The sequence below is a fragment of the Pleurodeles waltl genome, chromosome 6 (assembly GCF_031143425.1).
Source record: "Pleurodeles waltl isolate 20211129_DDA chromosome 6, aPleWal1.hap1.20221129, whole genome shotgun sequence".
Lineage (NCBI taxonomy): Eukaryota > Metazoa > Chordata > Amphibia > Caudata > Salamandridae > Pleurodeles > Pleurodeles waltl.
The window spans coordinates 517232860-517251033 of NC_090445.1; the positions used below are offsets into that span (position 1 = coordinate 517232860).

General features: G+C 46.6%; 1 protein-coding gene across 1 annotated transcript in view; it reads right to left on the reverse strand.

Moving 5' to 3' along the window:
* The window catches only part of LOC138299948 (protein phosphatase 1H-like), a 246907-nt gene that overhangs the window by 90428 nt on the left and 138305 nt on the right, over nucleotides 1-18174 (reverse strand). The gene's annotated exons all lie outside the window — the stretch shown is intronic.

Below are 18174 nucleotides of genomic sequence, written 5' to 3' on the forward strand. Positions count from 1 at the left end.
ACCAATAGTGACCCTAAGGGGAGCCAAACCATATACTAAAACATTTAATGCAAACAAGGTACCCCCACCTAGGTAATTAAAATGTGTAGAGGGGAGCTGGGAGTTTTAGAAAACCACAGAGGTAAGTAACACAGTACCCCCAGCGACCAGGAATGCAGGAGTAGAACTCTGCATTTTCCCCAACCACCCAAAAGAAGGAAAAGAAGAAAGTGAAAACACCCAGAGATGCCTGCAAGAAAACCAGTGGTGGATTCCTGAAGAAAGAAGACCTGTGGGGAGAGGGGACCAAGTCCAAGAGTCCCAGTGGAGTCCAGGAGGAGTAGGAGCTACTATTCACTCAGCTGTGGATGCAGGAGTTAGTCGACAGTGATGAAGAACAGGTCAGCACTGCAGCCCTGGAGCTGGAGAAGAGTTCCAGATGGATGCAGAGGACGTCACAAGCTGGAAGAAAGATTGCAGATGGGTGTTGGTGCAGAAATTCCACCAACAAGCCTTGGTAAAGGCAAACTTGCACTTAGTAGAAAAGAGGTGCTGCCGGGGACCAGCAAGGCCCAGGAGGACTCAACTCAGGAGGGGGAGTGACAGGGGACCCTCAGCATCGCAGAGAGTCCACAGGAGCAGAGGCAGTACCTGCAGGACGGGGATACAGGAGTCACAGAAGAAAGCCTTGCAGCACTACAAAAGAGGATCCAACACTGCAGGAGAACCACGCAGGAGGCGTGTTTCGAGGATGGAGTGCTGGGGGCTGGAGCTACACGTCACCTGAAGATCCCGTAAAAGGAGATGCCAACAAGCCTTGGCAGCTGAAAGAGACACAGTGTAAAGGGGTACTGTGCTGCGTGGGAAGGCAAAGGCTTACCTCCACCAAATTTAGACAGCTGGCAGAGAGGACCAAGAGGACTACTCCAGACCACCACCCGTGATGCAGGTTCCATGCAGCTCAAGATGAGAAGAGATCCACACAGGCTATCGTCACTTGTTGAAGGTGCCTGCGGTTGCAGGGGAGTGACTCCTTCACTCCAAGGGAGATTCCTAGCTCTCCTTCTTGTGCAGGCTGAAGAGTTCCAGTCTTCTGAGGATGCACGGCCGAGGAAATGTTGCAAAGGTGGCAGGAGATGTGGACACAAAGTTGCAGAAGAGTTTTCTTTGTTGTAACAAAGTTTGTCTGTTCCTGGAGGGTCCAGTTGCGGTTCCAGTGGCCAGAAGTCAAAGTAGAGGTTGCAGAGGAGTCCTGCTTGAATCTTGCAAGCCAAATCTTGGAACCCACCCAAGAGAGAGACCCTAAGTAGCCCTGAAAGGGGGACTGGTCACCTAACCAGGTAAGCACCTGTCAGGACGGGGCTCTAACTTCATCTTCCTGGCCTGGCTACTCAGATGCTCCCAGAGTTCCCTGCCAACCTTGGCAACAAGATGGCAGAATCCAGGAACCCTCTTGAGGAGCTCTAGCCACCACCCCTGGGGTGGTGATGGACATGGGATTGGTCAGTCTCCTTTCCATTGTTCAGTTTCGTGCCAGAGCAGGGGCTAGGGGTCCCTGAACCGGTGTGGGCTGGTTTATGCATAGAGGGCACCAAATGTGCCCTTCAAAGTAAACCAGTGTCTTGGTGTGGCTACCCCTCCCAGGACAGTCACACCTATTTCCAAAGGTAAAGGGTGTTACCTCCCTCTCCTATAGGAAAACCTTTGTTCTGCCTTCCTGGGCTTGATCAGATCAAGCAGCAGAAGTGCAGGAACCTGTCCGAGGGGTGGCAGCAGCTGAGCTACCGGGAAAACCCTGTAGAACTGGTGGCTGCAATGCTGGGGGTCCTCTAAGGAGCCCCCAGAGTGCATGGAAGCATACTTCCAATACTAGCAACAGTATAGGGGTATGATTCCAACATGTTTGATACCAAACATGCCCAGGTTCGCAGTTACTATTATGTAGCTGGACATAGGTAAATGGCATACCCGCACTCAAAAAGTCCAGGACAATGGATCCCAAGTTTTTGTGGGGGAACCTCTGATAGTGCAGGGGTGCCCTCACACTCAAGTACTTGCACCCTGCCCACTGGGCTGAGAGGGCATACCATAGGGGTGCCTGCAATGGCAGGCCTGCAGAACCCTTTGCATGGGCTCCCTATGGGTGGCAGAATAACTGCTGCAACCCATAGTGATCCCCTGGAACCCCAATGCCCTGGGTACCTGGGAACCATATACTAGGGGCTTAAATGGGGGGACCAGTATGCCAAATGTGGAAAGAAAAAGTTACCAGCCACAAGGTTTAGAGGAGAAAGCACAATCACTGGGGTCCTGGTTAGCAGGATCCAAGTGAACACAGTCAAACACACTGACAAACAGGCCAAAAAGTGGGGGTAACCAAGCTAGAAAGAGGCTACTTTCCTACAATATATATATTTACACTGAAAACACGAAGGTTACAGGGACGTTATAGTTAGGACCAAATTTTACATGCACAGAACCATAGAAATTCAACAGTTATAGTTATACTTATCTCACAAAACCATAGCTTGTGCCCCCGCCATGCAAGTTTTCTCATCATTAATTTTATTGCAAATGTTGCAGTTATATTATGAATGATGTCATACAAGGTGTCATTACTGGGCTAAGTAGCAGTTCATGGTTAGGGCGTGAGTTATAGTTACCTACCCCCACATGGTCTTTGGCCGTGCTTGGCAGGGGCTCCCCAGGAGAGGGGGTGAGGCCCCTCTCCCAAGATCGATATTAGCCCCAGACGCCCCACCCCCTGAGGCCCACCCCACTACTAAAAGGGGATTGGCCCAGCCCCCATATGTGGGCAAGGAGTAGGGAGGGTGAGGCCCACCTCCCCGGCCCGATTTGGCCCTAGAGACCCCATCCCTTGGACTCTTGCCAATTAGTGAAAGGGGAGGGGGCCAATGGACCCCCCCTCCCTGGGCTGATTTTGACCCTGGGGACCCGACCAATTAATTCAAGGGGAAGGGGACCATGCACCTACCCTCCGCAGCCTGATTTTGCCTCCGGGGACCCCATCAATAGGGGTCCGGTCATTTGTTGCTGGGTGCCCTGGCTTAACCCAGGGCACCCAGTGTGCAGTGATGGGAACCACAGGGGAGCCTCAATGTCCCCGCAGTCCCTTCTGACTCCCCCCGCAGGACCTGGACTTGCTCCCGAACACAGGGAGCCGCATAAAATGCAGCTCCCTGCATAGTGGAGTAATTATTTTATCTACTTTCCTGCTTGCTTGACAGCGGGCAACAAAACAGAAGAAATGTGTGCTCCCTGTGGGCATGATCAGTTTTTCTGTTCCCACTCGCTGAGAGCAGACTAACTGTTTGCTCTCGATTGGTGGAGCTGTTAAATCTCCTGCCAATTGACAGCAAACAACTATGTCCCAAGGTGGGCACCTCAGGACACAGCGAGCCGGCCCTAGGTAGTGGCGGTTCCCAGGGCCATTAATGGTTCCAGGAGGGGGAGTCCAGCCCGAACCGCCAGGCCAGGTCCTCCCTGAACTGGAACACAAGCAACCTAGGACTGGTTTTGCCCTGATTAAGTCTCTTAAGCCAGTATAGCTTGGTTCCAGTGGCACAGTGAGTTTGGGCATATGCAAAAATAAGGTGATGAATGGAATGCTTGAGTTAATCTCAGACACTGGTGGACTGGTCCTATGAGGAGCAGGATCAAGACTGATTTGCATATAGCTGGGTCAATACTGAGGTGGCATGGTGGGAAAAAAAGCAATGGATTGGAAGGTAGCTCGAGCCATGGCCAGTGCAGAGATTAATCCAAGCATTCCATCCATCACTTTGTTGTTTTTGCATTTGCCACCCTAAGCACGTCCCAGGCCCACTTCTCTCTCTCGCTGTTGGCCCCGATCAGCCAGATTCTTATCCTCTTTGTGTTTCATTTTTTCTTTCTTCTTTTCTTTGCCTTTTGTGTCTTTTCATACTGCCTTAGTGCCATTCCATTTTATGCCTGCGCCTCATTTTTCCCCTCCTTCTTCTCTAACTTGTTTTGCCACCACCTCTTGCCCAACTCACACTAGCCCCGCCCACCGCCACCCAGCTCCTCCCCTTCCTTCAAGGACCTACTTAATGGAGAGCACAGCGCAACCCTATTCATCAGGTCCCGAGCCCCCCTCTCTCTCGCTTGTTGTTGGCCCCCCGATCAGCCAAATTCTTGCCCTCCTTATGACTAGTTTTTTCCCTCTTCTGGTCTTTGGCTTCTTCATCTGCTTTAGTGCCATTCCCTTTTGTACCTGCCTGTGCCTTGCTTTTTCCCTCTTTTTCCTACCTTCTTTTTCTCCTGCTTGTTTTGCCACTGCCCGTTTCCTGCTTCCCAGTAGCCCAACCTACCACCACCCAGTGCCCCTCCCTCTCCCTCTTTTTCCTACCTTCTTTTTCTCCTGCTTGTTTTGCCACTGCCCGTTTCCTGCTTCCCAGTAGCCCAACCTACCACCACCCAGCGCCTCTCCCTCCTCCTTACCTAGTGGAGGCCACACTGTGGGGATGCCGCTGGCTGGCACCCAGAAGGTTCACCAATGGAAAGCCCATCTGTATCCGTCCATGCCTGGACCATGCCCAATACCAGGAACTCTGGTTCTCCTACACCCTGAAGCTACACTGCCGTCGAATCCAGAGCACTGAACCACGGATACTATGACAACCAATGCTGCCCCACCTCCCCTTAATCCACAGTAGGACCTTTCTACTGCATCCACTGCTCCATCTACTGCATCATCAGGTCGCCTACCAGCACAACACACCTACTTCACAACAACTCGTCTGCCTCCTCCTCAACACAGGCTCACTTTGCAAACATGCCACCGAGATATTGGACCTCAACACCACCCTCACCCGCAAAGTTGTCTTCCTCACTGATACCTCACTCACTCCCACATCCACTCCTGACATCACAAAAAAAACAACTGACGGATACACACCGAGACCACACCAAGAAACCCGGAGGGGGGATCATCATCATCCACAAAGAGAATATCCACTCCACCACCAAGGCAGAAGACACTATCCAGACCCTGGAACACCTCACCCTTAAACTCCAAATAGATTGAACAACCAACATCAGAGGCACCCTCACCTACAGACCACTTGGACCATGCTCCAGCTTCTGCACCATCATCCCTGACTTTGGCATCTCTCTCTCTCCATTAACTCCAAAGACTACATCTTTCTCAGAGATCTAAATGTCCACCTCGATGACCTCAGTAACACCAAGACTTCCAGCCTCCTCGACAGCATGAATAACATCGGATTCACCCAACCCATCACCGACCTCACACATAATGCAGGACACACGCCGGGCCCCATCTTTACTTCCAGCAACAAGGTCAAGTATAGCCACATCATCAAACTCACCTGGACCAATTACTCCACTTTACACTTCAACATCTCCAGCTCCTGCGCATCCACCTCCAAGTCACCCAGCACCCCCCACCGCACCTGGAGCAAAGTATCAGAGAGACAATGGCCCAATGCCCTCAACACAGAATGCCCAAACACAACATCCAACCTTGTCCAAGCTGTCAGAAACCTCAACTCCTGGATCCCCAACTACACCATCATCATCGCTTCCATCAACACCAGCTGACACAGGAGATCCACCAAGCATGCAAGATGGTAGACCAAGGATCTGAGAACAGCAAAACACCACTGCAAGCAACTGAAAAGAAGATGATGCACCAGCAAGACACCTCAGACAGGAGCACCTTTGAGCCCTCCCTCAACCTCTGCCACTGGCTACTGACAGAGACAAAGACCAAATGCCTAGCTTACTGCAACGAGTTCAGTTCCAATCACAGCAAAGAGCTCTATAACATCGTCAGAGAGTTTGACAACCCCATGGCCACAGAACACTACTCCTCCCAAGAACTATGTGAGAGACTCGCCAACTTCTTCCACAACAAGATCACCATCATCTTTAAGAACTTTGAACCCAAGCCCTCAGGCTTCCTTCACGCACTCAGCAAAATCAACAAGGACCAATAACTTACCTCATGGGACCAGTTCAGCCCCAGGACACCACCACAATCATGAACTCTGTTCACTCAGGAGCCCCCAATGACCCCTACCCACATCACATTTATAACCTTGTAAGCTGAAGGATCAGCAGCAAGCTCACCACTCTCTTCAACTCCTCACTTGCCACAACCACCTTTCCCGATGACAGGAAACATGCAGAAGTCAAACCACTCCTCAAGAAGCTATCTATTGACCAGAGTGAACTCAAAAACTACCGCCCAATCTCCCTTTTCCCTTTCCCCACCAAAGTCCTGGCAAAAGCCATTACCGACAACTCACGAAATATCTGAAGCAGAACTTTCTCCTAGAAACATCCCAATCTGAATTTTATGCAAACCATAGCACCAAGACTGCCTTTATTGTAGCCATCGATGAGACCAGTGCCCTCCTCGACTGGTGAGAAACAGCAGCACTGATCCTCCTAGACCTCCCAGCAGTCTTTCACACCATATCTCGTCACATCCTGATCAGAAGACTGCATCACATCAGTATCCAAGTAAACAACCTCAAGTGGATCGCCTCCTTCCTCACCAGAAGAACGCAGAAGGTCTGCCTACCTCCATTCACCTCAGAACCCAAGGACATCATCTGTGGTGTCCCTCAAGGATATTTCCTTAGTGCCACCCTCTTCAATACCTACATGACCCCCTTGGCCAACATCGTCTGATCCCACAGACTGAACATCATACCTTACGCAGACTACACCCAGCTAATCTTTTCGATCTCAGTAGATCCCCCCCAACACAAGAACCAACTTCCACAGGTGCATGATGAGTGTCGCCAACTGGATGAAGGATAACTGCCTGAAGTTCAACACAGACAAAAGGGAAGGGCTGATCTTTGGCAACAACACCACCCCTTGGAACAACTGCCTGGTGGCCCTCAGAACTACGACTATCACCCACACCCACTGGCTACACCAAAAACCTTCACATAATCCTAGACAGCAAACTGACCATGAAGTCCCAGATCAATGAAGTCACCTCTGCCTGCTTTCACTCACTTGGCATGTTACAGAAAGTCTTCAAATGGCTCTCCCTGAACACTAGATTTACAGCTACTTAGGCCCTAATCACCAGCTGATGCAATGCACTCTACGCTGAGATCACCACACAGCCTCTGCAGAGACTACAGACCACACAGAACTCAATTGCCAAACTCATCCTTGACCTCCCCAGATGGACCCACATCACCCCTCCACCTCAAAAAACTTCACTGGCTCCCCATACAAAACAGATGCCAATTCTAGCTGATGACCCTCACCTACAAAGCACTGCACAACCAGCTTACATCAACCATTGTCTGAACTTCCATCACCCTACCAGACTACACTCCGTCTCCCTCTCACTCCCCTACATTCGACCCATCCACTGAAGCTACAGCAGAGGACGATCCTTCTTCTACCTCATGGCAAAATCCCAGAATGATCTCCCTCTGCAGCCATGGACCTCTACCTCTCAACTGGAATCCCGAAAAGCACTCAAGACCTGGCTGTTTGACTGAGTCACCTGAACAATCATGACCCTCATACACCTGGACACCCTGTTGGTGATGAGTCATGCTATATAAATCCACTTAATTGATTGAAGTGTGCTAGGTCTGCCCAGATGTGGGTCTCGAGCTCACTGTGGCTCTGGACCCAAGCTATACCTGGCAGAAGAGCCCTAACTAGGGCAAAACCTGTCCTGGTTGCATGTGTTCCGCTTCAGGGAGGACCTGGCTTGGCAGTTGGGCTGGACTGTTCCCATGAGGAGCAGGGTTAAAACTGATTTGCATATGGTTGGGTCCAAACTGAAGTGGCATGGTTGGCAAAACAAAATAATGGATTGAAATGTGGGCAAGGGTGATTGCCAGTGGCTGAAAATAAATCAAGGATTCCATCAATCACTTTATTGTTTTTGCATTTCCCAACCTGTGTGTGCCGGGTATGCCCAGATGTGGGTCCAAAGCTCTCTGGGCCAGTGGCACCAATCAATAACTGGCTGAAGACCCTAACTAGGTTGATACCAGACCTAGGTTGCTTGTGTTCCAGTTCAGGAAGAACCTGGCCTGACAGTTCTGGCTGGACTGTTTCCATGAAAAGGGTGAAGACTGATTTGGATATGGCTCCGTCCAAACTGAAGTGGCATAGTGGGCAAAAAAGTGTAAGGGCAAATTAAAATGCTTTCAAAGAGGGAACAAATGGCTTCCTAAGTCATAATAGTAAAGTAACCAAGAGTAAAATATTGATAACCAAATTATGATGGAATTACATGGCAATGTAAATTTACTAATCCTAACTCCAAATCTAGAAAATACATGTTGTAAAGGTATATATTTGTGGATTTAAACACAGTAAACCAATACTTACCTACATATACATAACTTGTAGATATTTTGGTGGTCAATATTTTTGCTATGATATTTTTGAATCACAGTATTTCGAATCTCGATATTCTGGTACCCATGTGACATCCAACTAAGGCCCATATTTATACTTATTTAGCGCCGCATTTGCGCCACTTTTTGGCGCACAAGCAGCGCAAACATAGAAAATCCAATTGGATTTTGTACATTTGTGCCGCTTTTGCATTAAAAAGCGGAGCAAATGCGGCGCTAAAAAAGTATAAATATGGGCCTAAGTGTTTCATTTAGGGTTTGGTTGAGCAGGACGAACAACCTAAACTGGTGCTCCTCCCACTTCACCAAACTCACGATTCTCACGCTCTAATTTGAGTTGGGGAACCGTTGCGTTACCATTTGCCAAGCCTCCTGTGGCTCTCTAGCACTACTGGTGGTAAACCCTGGCCCAGTTAGATCCCAGTGATGATCCCATGCGCCATGCTAGGATGGTGGAACCAGGCAGGGAAAACGTGGAATTACCGCAACACCCAGAGAAGGAGCTCACTGCGCATCGGGGCCATTTTATTTTTGTTCAGAGAAAACAAACCGACATTTTGGGAGTTTGTTTTCTCTCAACGGAACACTTTGCAAAATGGGTGCCTGCTCTGCAAACCTGACTGCTGCGAACTCCCTTTACAGCTCCATTCACAGCAGATGTTTTGGAATTAAAGTCAACCCCCTAAAAATATATGTTCTATGCATGTCATTTGGAAAAGCTGACTGGTCTACCAATAACGAATTTCATCATCATTAACTAATAATGTCTGGCATACGATACTTGGAACAAACAAATGAAAAGCAGCAGATCGGACATTGAATGAATACTTCCTTTACTGCAATAAAAATAATTGACATTCTTTATTTAAGGTATAGGCATGAATGTGCTGGTTAAAACTAATTATAAATAAAGGCAGTGTACAATTGTAGACCCTAAGCGTATGAAATACTTCCTTACTACAGTAAATGCCTTTCCTATGATATTAATAATAGAATGTAGGAAGAGGGAAAAACAGCAACATTTCATTAGGAATGGCTCAGATTAACCATTTCTGTTTTGTTCCACATAACATCAAGGCGCACTGTTCCATCACATAAGAGAATTCAGTAATTGAATGATAATACAACAAAGCTAGCCCAACCATCGCCCCCATACTCTGCAACACAATCAACTCCTCTTTCGACTCCGCCACCTACCCAGACCCCTGGAAGCACGCAGAAATCACTGCTCTCCTAAAAAAAAAACAGCCGACCCGGAGGTCCTCTCCAACTACCACCCCATCACCCTCCTCCCTTTCCCAGCCAAGGTTGCAGAGAAATTAGTCAACTCCCGCCTATCCCACTTCCTCGAAGCAAACAACACTCTTGACCCCTCACAATCCGGGTTCCGCAAAAACCACAGCACGGAAACCGCCCTATCGCATGCACTGACGACATCAGGACCAAAGTCAACAAAGGCGAGACCGTTGCACTCATCCTCCTAGACCTCTCTGCAGCCTTTGACACTGTCTGCCACCACACACTCCGCACATGCCTCCACTCACCTCCTTCCTCACCGACTGGAAACAGAGAGTCCGCCTTCCACCCTTGCACTCCAACACTACCAAGATCACCTGCGGATTCCCCCAAGGGTCCTCCCTCAGCCCCATACTCTTCAACATCTACATGATCCCCCTAGCCAACATCCTCTGAGCACACGGAATCACTATCCTCTCCTATGCAGATGACATTCAACTCATCCTTTCCCTCACCCGCAACCTCACCACCACCAAAACCAACCTACACGCCGCTCTCCTCGACACCGCCAACTGGATGACCACTAACCACCTCAAGCTCAACTCTAACAAAACCGAGATCATCATATTCGGCCCCAACAAAACCACATGGGACGACTCCTGGTGGCCCACCGCCGTAGGCCCCGCACCCACCCCCGCAAACCACGCACGCAACCTCGGCATCATCCTTGACACCTCCCTCTCCATGACACAGCAAATCAATGCTCTAACCTCCTCCTACTTCCACACACTCCGCACTCTAAAAAAATCCTTCAAATGGTTCCCCCAGAAACCAGAAAGACAGTCACCCACGCACTCATCAGCAGCAGACTTGGCTATGGTAACACCCTCTATGCCGGCACCACACTCAAACTCAAATGCAAACTCCAGAGAATCCAGAACACAGCCGCACGCCTTGTCCCGGGCCTCCCCCGCCACAAACAAATCTCACCACACCTCAAATCCCTTCACTGGCTCCCCATAGACAAGAGAATCACATTCAAGATCCTCATCCACACACACAAATCCCTCCATAACACCGGCCCAACCTACCTCAACAAAAGAGTTAACTTCCACACTCCCACACGCAACCTCCGATCAGCCGACCTCGCCCTAGCCACAGTCCCCTGCATCCAACGCACCACCACAGGAGGCAGGTCCTTCTCCTACCTCGCCCCCAAAACCTGGAACTCCCTCCCCACTGACCTTCGCAAAACCAAAGACCTCCTGGTTTTCAGAAAGAACCTCAAGACATGGTTGTTCGATCAGTAACCCTCCCCCCCCCAGCACCTTGAGACCCTCACGGGTGAGTAGCGCGCTCTACAATTTTTTTTTGATTGATTGATTACACATTTACAGCTGAAAGCCTGTCGCACGTAGCTTTGTACAACAGAATCGTACCCCTTTAAATTTTTTCATCCGGTGTACATTTTGTCCATTATGTGATATTTTATATTTCTGAATACATCTGCAATTGAAGCATTGCATTCTTTGTGCACTTAACTGCGCCATTCAAGTTAAAGCCTTGTATGCCTTTCCTTCAAATTTCCGAGTGGCGGTTTTAATTAACAGTCCGTTAGGAGTGGGATTTGATTGGTGGGACTTTTGCCTATTAATATAAAGGAGCTAGGACCAAATAGACGATTCAAGACATAGGGCTCTTCGTTCTTCAAATCAAGAAATGGTTTGCAGCCCATGAATTTGTAAAGTAAGGTCTGATGGTAAACCATTTTTCTTCTTCTTCTTCTTCATCAAAAATTTCCCCACATGGCATTCTGTGTGTGGATTTTCAGCTCGTCTGCCAACTTCCCCCTTCAAGGGCCCATGGACTGGATAGGACACCACTTGGCAGGGCAGGAGTTCCAGCAGAGAGTCCAGATGTTAGCAGAGTAAGTCTTTGATTGCCCTGAGATTTCAAAACAGGAGGTAAGCTCAGTTCAAGCCCTTGGGAGTCCTCAGTTCAGTGGATCACAATCAGGAATATACCACAAAAATCCAGTTGTTGTCCCCTTTCACAGGCAGAAGCAGTAACTGCAGGATAGCCCAGCAAAGCACAGTCACAGGCGGGGGCAGCACTCCTCCTCAGTTCTTCAGTTCTTCTCTTGGTTCCAGAATGATCTTGAAGAAATCCAAAGTCTGGGGTTTTGGGTCCACTATTTATACCCCTTTCTGCCTTTGAAGTAGGCAAACTTCAAAGGAAAGTCTCTGTTGTTCACAAGATCCTACATTGCCCAGACCAGGACCCAGACACACACCAGGGCATTGCGAGTGAGCTGGCATAGCCCATATAGGTGTAAGTGACCATTCCTCCCTCCACTCTAGCACAGATGGCTCATCAGGATATGCAGGCTACACCCCAGCTCCCTTTGTCTCACTGAGGGGATTCACCAACAGCCCAACTGTCAAACTGACCCAGACAGGCAATCCACAAACAGGCAGAGTCACAGAATGGTTTAAGCAAGAAAATGCCTACTTTCTAAAAGTGGCATTTTCAAACTAAGAATCTAAAACCTACTTCACTATCAGAAGTATTTTTGGCTTGTGAGTTCAGAGATCCCAAACTCCATATTTCTGTCTGCTCTCAAAGGGAATCTGCCCTTCCAAGTTATTTAAAGGCAGCCCACATGTTAACCCAACCCATGAGAGAGATAGCCTTGCAATAGTGAAGACTGAATTTAGCAGTATTTCACTGTTATGGCATGTAACACACAACAGTACATGTCCCACCTTTAACATTCACTGCACCCTGTCCATGGAGCTACCTAGGGCCTAACTTAGAGGTGCCTTACATGTATGAAAAGGGAAAGTTTAGGCCTGGCAAGTAGAGCTGGCAGTTTACAACTGCACCTACAGACACTGCAGTGGCAGGTCTGAGCCATGTGTACAGGGCTACTAATGTGGGGGGGGCAACCAGTGCTGCAGGCCCACTAGTAGCATTTGCTGACAGGCCGTGGGCAATCATGTATAAAACAATCAACAATACAATTTACACAGAGAGCATATGCACTTTAGCACTGGTTAGTAGTGGTAAAGTGGCAGAGTCCTAAAGCCAACAAAAACTGGTCAGGAAAAATAGGAGGAAAAACACATAAAGTTTAAGGATGGCCCTGAAAAAAGGGCCATTTCCAACAGGATGCCTATTTTATTATAAATTCTATGTCTGTCTGTTTTACTCCTTGTGAAGAGATCCGGGACACTTCCTTGTGAAGTAGCTAAGTGCTTTATAAATGGCTCTTCATTCATTCACTTATTCATTCATCTGATGACTGGGTCAATAATATTTCACACTGTATGTTTTGAACAACTGTGTCAATATTGTCACAAATGCGCCATTAGTTTTTTTATCCACCCACAAATGGATGTAAATGTGGTGTTGCCAGTGGCAGCAGTTGCTGCCCCGTTTTTTTTTGTTTGGTACCCTGAGCATTCTTCTTGCTATCACTTGCCCAATGAGACGAGATATTTTTTTTACTGTTTGTAGTCTCCACTGTGGCTCCTCCACCACCCCTCAGCAGCAAAGAAGAGGCATTTAATTGGTGTAAAATGGGACAAGAACCTTGAAAGAGACATCTGACGTCCACTGGAATCCTAGCTTACCACTAACGATATTAAGTTGATGATTGAAGGTTATAAATAATCTATCATTACATATGGAGGATTCCAAAAATACCTCAGTTCCAATAAGACTCAATTATATATTAAAAGAAAGATAACTGAGGACATTATAAAATCACACATCTGTCTCAAAAGTCTTCTGAACTTGATACCAGAGAATTTTCTTATGTTAAACTCACAGAAAACTGAGCTACTCCTTTCCATGTCCTCCTCCAAGACCAAACTTCAACTTTCTCTTCTAGACACCTTGAATCTCACCCTGTCTCTAATCCACTGTAAATATATTGGTCTTACACCAGACAGCTTACTCACTTTTATCATTCACAATAACATGGTGGCAAAGTCAAATTATTTCTTATCTCCAGTCCATCACTAAATCAGGTATCTAATCACCCAGATCAAGTGAACATATGAGTACATGTCTTCTTGTCTCTTGACTGGATCATGGGACTGAAAACCTGCCAGATGACACCCCAGTCAACTGTTGCACATAGCTCATGCAGTACTGCACTTAGAGCCCACAGGTATTGATTCAAACTGACATACCATAATTTAGGAGACAGCATTCCTCCTTCCTCTGAATTTTTCACTGCATTGGTTCATGTAAAAATCAGAGGAAGGGGGTTGTTTGGATTGTTTCAAGCTAAGCTGTTAGAAAGGATTTGTCCCATTAGGGTGCTGTTCCACTAATGGCAACTCAGTCGTAATGGTCTAATTAGGATGTTGTGGTTCACCATGTCAATTAGTATCAGGCTGCTGCCTGGTCTCTCCTCCATCAGAACCTCACTGGTCATTGTGGTGATATGAGCTTGGCCCTACTCCTACATTTTGACTGAGAAGGGAACGTTTGAATTCAGCTGAATTTCATTTGTTTGAAGGGCCCTTAATTCTATGTAATGTAACAGCATGGAACAGGAATGCACTGGTCATTAAAACGTTCCTGGTACAAGAGTGCTAATGAAATTCTTGAATCCTGATAACTTATACAACTCCTTCAATTAGTTAAAAGACCTGATCTTCTTTGCTGTATTTACAGGTTGGTGAATACCAACCATTTTCTGAATTTACACTATTTTTACACCTATCAGCCACAGGATGTTCTTCTTTCAAACATTTTGCCTTCACCCCCCTCCCATTTGTGCTGGAATTGTTTTTTTGGGCCTTGGGACTCAGTGTACCTTACCACTGCTAACCAGTACTAAAGTGCTTCTGCTTACTCCCTTAAACATGGTAAAATTGGCTTACACCTGATTGCCATATTTAATTTACTTATTAGAACCAGGTAAAGTGGGTTACCATATACTCAGGGCTGATGAATTAAATGCTACTAGTGAGCCTGCAGCACGTATTGTGCTACCCACTTAAGTAGCCCCCAAAACATGTCCAAGGTCTACCATTGCAGCCTGTATGCAGTTTTAAACTGGCAACTCGCCTTGGCAAAACAACCCCTTCCCAAGTCTAAAAATCTTTTCTTATTATGTATATGTCAGCCCTAAGGTAGGCCCTAAAAAGCCCAAATGGCAGGGTGATTTGTAATTAAAAAGTTGGACATGTCCTTTTATGTTTTTCCATGTCTTGGTAGTGAAAAGCACCACATTTGTTTTTCACTACTGTAAGGCCTACCTCTCCCTTAGGATAACATTGGGTTTCCTAATTACATTTGTCAAGAGCTGATGTTTGATTGGGAACAGATAGGAAAGTCATATATGGTGTCTAAAAACATGTAATTTTAAATCCTCTTTAATGGTAAAGTTGGATCTAAATTTCAATTTTGAAATGCCACCTATAAATAGTTGGCAGTTTTGTGCCCTTTCTATTTGGTGCCTGCAGCCTGTTCCTGTGTCACATGATTGGGTGTAATTGGCAGTTGGTTTGTGTACACTCCTCCAGCCAGACACACAATAGAGTCATTAGATGTGACTGGGTGGGTCATCTCAGGCAGCATTGGTCTGGAGCAGAGATGAGTACATCCCTATTTGCATGTCAATAAGAGTGTGCACTGCCATCACATGAAGAACTTCACACTAGTCCATTCTGCCTGTAAGCAGGCTGGAGCAGAGGCAAGAAGGCAGGAAAGTACAAGCACTTTTGAAAGGGGAACTTCTAGAAACTTCTACTTCAGGAGGCACTGGGAATAAAACTAGGACTCTGAGGCCCACTATTGAGTTCATTTTCGGGACCCCCAGAAGGACTCTTGGAGGACTGCCTGCTGCTGAGGCCTGATTTGTACTTCAGAAGACTGTTTTGATGCACCAAGAAAGACTGCTTTGCTGCCTGAGGCCTGCCCTGAGCCCTCAGAGATCTGCGCTGTTGATGTGCCATGCACTTTTCCTTGAGCCTAGATCTACAAGAGTGACTCGAAGGGCTAGTCTGCTGGCCTCCTGATCAAAGTTTCAGGGAAAGAAACGGCTTCAAACATCTTGGACCCGCACCTGGACCCAGCCTGAGTGAATCCTAACTCTCCAAGTCGTACCCTTCAGTCCTGGACCCTTGAGAGTGGTGCTAAAAGTGCCTAAGTAGCCCAAAATCGAAAACTTGGCACTTCAAAACCTTTTTGACCAAAACATGCTCTGAGAGCTGACACAAGACCAACCTTCCCTCCTCATCACCCAAGGGGCTGACTTTGTGGCAGCTCCTGCTGCATTCTTCTCCACAGAAGCAAATCCTGTTCAGTGGTTCCTCGCAGAAGGGGCATCCACCCTCTTGAAGCCCTTGTTAGCTACAGCCTACAGCTTCATACTGCTGGAGCTCTTCGACTTCCAAAAAAGAGACTAAGTCCAATGAAGGAGTCTTTAAGGTGACTTCGGTCAGCAGCTCGCCTACAATGACTCCGCCTCAGACCCCACCAGCTGCCCTGCCCCACTGAACTTTACCTTCTCAAACTTTCTTCTAAGTCCGAAGATAAGCAAATACTGGGCCCAACACACTTCTTGTATCTGATTCACGATCCATCGTGGTTGGCCATAAATTTTGACTTTGCTCTGGTCTCTCAGGTCTAGATGTTAGCGGTTTGCACTTTGATCTTTTAAGTGTTATATTTCACTTTTAAATTGCATAACTCTCATTCGATTGAATTGATTTGTTTTATTTTGGCTGTTTTCACTTTAATACTGTTTAAGTGTTGCATAAATATTTTACACATCGACTCTAGGTGAAGCCTGACAGCTTTTGTGCCCAGCTGCCAGAGGGTTAAGCACAGGTTAATTTAGTCACTTTAACGGTTCACCCTGATGTCAACTGTGGTTGTGGCTTGCAGAGGGCTCACACTCTCCTCAACCAACAACCCAGTTTCTCACAACAAAGCATAAGTCAAGGTCAATGGAAACCTTTTTAACCCAGCAGACAGCCATACCATACCCTATTTTCCTAAGGAAAGTGGCATGAGATCCCAATCCTACAGGCAGAGCAAAGTAATCTTATTTTTTATTTTGAACACCATTATCTAGGGCTCAATCACATTTTATAAGCTTATAAGAAGTTTTTTTTCTTTACAACTGAAAACAAATTTTGGCATAGCAAATGAGAGAATGCCAAATGCTTTGCAGCGATTTCTGATTTCTGATTTCCAAATTTATCAGCTTAACAGAAAAGTAAAACATTATGAATGCATGAAATATAGTTGACTCAAAAAACATGACAGGACACAAACACAAGCTGAGATGTTTTTCACACTCACAAAATTAATTACACTGTTGCTTCAGTGTATTCCATGCATGTGCATTATATGCTATAGCATGCCCACAGTTGTAAATTATGTAGGAATAAGGAGGAGGGCATCCACCGTAATGTAACCTAGGGAAAATGGCAAATGTCAGAGGGATGATAAATGTCACCCAGTTCAAAACAGGTCACACACATGAAAAAGGGCCAGTTGATCCATAACGTGAGGTAAGACAGAAGCCTAGGGCATGAACTCTACCTAATTACCTAAAAGGTTCAGAAAAAAGTATTTTTTTGCAGAATGTAGTGAGTACTATAACTAGCAATTTCATAGAATCATATTTTTTTTATTCACGGACATTAAGCAATGCTGTTCCCAAATCAGCTTAGTTGCATGTGTCTACCAACAATAGTGCTGCTGTGCATTGATCAATATAGTATTTACAGATTATGGGCTTGATTCACAAATAGCGTTGGGGAGTAAGTAAAATAATTCTCCAGTAGTACTACAAATTCTACAAAATGAATATGGCCATAGATCTCTTATCTTTTTGTTGGAGAGATATCCGCTCCGGTGGCTGAGATCTTTCCTTATGCAGTTGTAACATTTAATAGTAAATGAGGAAGGGACAAGAGGAGTGGCCGGGAAATGGGGAGTAGTTACTCCTCAACAGTTGGGGTTATGGGAAATTTAAGGAGGGGCTAAGGGAGGGACATGCAAATACAAAACTCACCCACTTAACAGTAAGTCAATTTAAATGGACAAAATACACTTCTAATTTTTCATTAGCACAAGCTGCATTTAGTCTTTAAGTTCAAACCACTATCTATTCCTCAGTTCTTGACCAGACCTGCCTTGAAATCTGTTCCTTCTGAGAGTTGTTTGTCTGTGTCGAAACTATATATAGTTTCATAAACCTCCACAGTACTGATTGTCAATGTAGATTTTTGTTGCTGTGTCCTGTAGAATATTGTGATACAATGAACATGAATGTATTATGCAGTAGTGTAGAAATGGTTATATAAGCTTAGGACTTTTGCCTTTTGAATGGTCAGGGAGCAGGTGCTGTGATCCTGCTTCCCTCCCAGTTGCACTAACAAAGGCTTAAGTAAATAAGGTTATACTTACCAAATTGGTGTGCGGCACATCTTCTCATGGGGGATGAGCTACTGGCGGCAGTAGAGTTGTGTGCATTTAATTTGTGCTTTTGTCATCCTTCAGATCTTCTAGT